Consider the following 2,779-nt stretch of genomic DNA (forward strand, 5'->3'; position numbering starts at 1 on the left):
GGGTGAGAACCTCAGAAGATAAAATAAAGTAACTGTTTTTACATTTTAACCACACTATCCAATAGGGTCACTATGAGTCATCACCAACTCAATGGCACCTAACAACAAACAACAACAATCCAGTAGCGTCCTGGTGTGGCACTATAGAATAAGCAGTGGAGTGCTAACCTCAAGGAAGGGAATTAAACAGTGTGTGTGTGGTGGAAGGTGGATCTTGGACACCAATTTACAACTCTTTCTACCACGTGTGACATTCTACTTTCACTCCAAGAGAAAATCCCAGTGTAAATTATAATGAATATAGAAAATCATCAGAAAATCAAACAAGAGACCAAAACCACGTTGTGAAAGATGAAAATAAGAACTTTTATGAAAATAGAAAAAAAAGTTAATCCTGAATTTTAAAAAGCAGATGGGAAGTTCACTATCAAAAAGACATGTCTAGCCATTGTGTGGCCTTGGGGTGTCAGGTCTGCTCCCTGCACACTCTCAGATCTGCTTGTGGTCCCACTGGACAGACATGATGCTTTCCGAGCTTATCCGTCAGCAGCCTGCAGCTCTACTCCACCAGGGAGTTCATTTTTCCGAGGCCTCTGCTGTGTCCATTGCAGCTGAAAACACAATCCAAGGCCCTCCGTCCTCTGATTATATTTTTGAGCAGGAATCTAAATATGGCACACACAGGCACCACCCTTTACCTGTAGCCCTGGAGAAAGGAAAAAGTATTTACATGTGGGACGTAGAAGGCAGAAAATATTTTGACTACCTGAGTGCTTAAAGCTCTGTCAATCAAGGATGTTGCCACCCTAAGATTGTGGATGCTCTCAAAAGCCAGGCAGACAAGCTGACCCTAACCTCACCGGCTTTCTATAATAACATACTGGGTGAATATGAGTAGTACATAACAAAGCTTTTCAACTACCACAAAGTTCTTACTGTGAATACAGGAGTGGAGGCAAGAGAGACAGCCGTCAAGGTTGCTCGAAGGTGGGGCCAAAATACAAAGCCAAGATTATTTTCACAGCTGGAAACTTTTGGGGTAGAGGACATTGTCTGCCATCTCCAGTTCCACCAACCCCAACCAGTTACAACAATGGCTTTGGACTGTTTGTGCCAGGTTTCAAAAATCATTCCCTACAACCACCTACCTGCTCTTGAGCGTGCTCTTCAGGACCCAGCTGTTGCTGGTGTACGGTGGGACCCACTCAGGGAGAAGCAGATGTTACTGTTCTGGAGCCAGGCTATCTCACGGGCGTGTGAGAGCTCTGCACACAGCACCGGGTTCTGTTTATCACTGATGATATACAGACGGGATAGGCCCGACTGATCGATGGATGGCTGGTGATCATGAAAATGTGAGGCTTGCTAATCGCCCTCCTTGGCCAGGCACTTTCTGGGGGTTCGTACCCTGTCTCCGCAGTGCTGTGTGACGACTACATGATGCTCATCAAGGCCGAGGAACACAGCTTAACCTACGGTGGCAACCACCCTGGGCTGCCGAGTGGCCATCTCTGCCCTCGATGTCCTGAAGAAGAAAAACGGCTGGAAGTGCTACAAAATGGGTACTCTCTTGAGACACGAGCTCATGAAGCTACCTTTTGACATTGTCACAGCGGTCAGGACAAAAGGACTATTGAAACCAAAGATTACGATGCTTGGAAAGTCTGTCTCCAACTTCTAGATAATGCGCTCCTGAGCAAGCCTACCCACGGCGACATCATCAGACTGGCTCTGCCGCTGGTCATCACAGAGGACGAGGATGGTCACAAGACCATCTTGTCTTTCTGAGAGTCGCCACTGGTCAGGGTTCCTGCGTGGTCCCCGGCATCCTGTGAAGACTGCTCTGCTCGCAGGCACATTCCACTCCCACGTGTCTCCAGACACTTTTTTTTTTTACCTTTAGTTCAGTAGATAAAGTAGAACAAAAGCTGTGGACCGTAGCTAGGAACGGCTTCTGCCTCTGGTTAAGTGTCTTCTTTCTGTGTGTGTGTACTTTCTACCATTGACACATATCCATCACACAGCCTATTCATCTAGCCCTTTACATATCATTTCCACATTTTTATGGTTCCTTTGCTGGTATGAGTGTTTTCCATTTGAAAAAGTTACTTTTGCAGAGGGAAACCCAAACATGGAGATAGTATCCAACTGACCTACCCTCAATGGCTTGATGATCAGAACTTGACTGTTGTTAAATACCATGGAGTCGAATCTGACTCATAGTGACCCTACACAGGATTTCCGAGCCTGCAAATCTTTACGGGAGCAGAAAGCCTCAACTTTATCTGGTAGAACAGCTGGTAGTTTCAAACTGCTGACCTTGAGGTTAGCAGCCCGAGCTACCAGAGCTCCTTAGAACTCGACTAGAGGAAGATAAAAAAAAATTAAAAAATTATAAAGGAAAAAGTGTAAATTACTTTTACAAGTACAATTTGATGAACTTGACCTGTAGTTACTGGATGTAGTAGCTCAAAATACCAACTGAGAGAGAAGGAGTCTTCATATCCTAGGATCAATTCTATCCCTATCTGTTGATTGTTGTTGTCACGCTGCTAACCTCAGGGTCAGCAGTTCAAAACTACCAGCTGTTCTGCGGGAGAAAGATGAGGCTTTCTGTTCCCATAAAGACAAACCCTGTACAGGGTTGCTGTGGGTCAGAACTGACTCCACGGCACATAACCACCACACTACCAGAGCTCCTCCATGGCACATAACCACCATACTACCAGAGCTCCTTTAGACACTGGTTACCTAAATTGGGGGTGGGAGGATAGGGGTG

The 2,779-nt window shown here is 45.7% G+C and overlaps 1 pseudogene; it reads left to right on the forward strand.

Moving 5' to 3' along the window:
* The first annotated feature begins 523 nt into the window (after window positions 1-523).
* Window positions 524-1,788, forward strand: LOC102832019 (annotated as a pseudogene).
* The last annotated feature ends 991 nt before the right edge of the window (window positions 1,789-2,779 follow it).

The sequence above is a fragment of the Chrysochloris asiatica genome, unplaced genomic scaffold, assembly GCF_000296735.1.
Source record: "Chrysochloris asiatica unplaced genomic scaffold, ChrAsi1.0 scaffold00122, whole genome shotgun sequence".
Lineage (NCBI taxonomy): Eukaryota > Metazoa > Chordata > Mammalia > Afrosoricida > Chrysochloridae > Chrysochloris > Chrysochloris asiatica.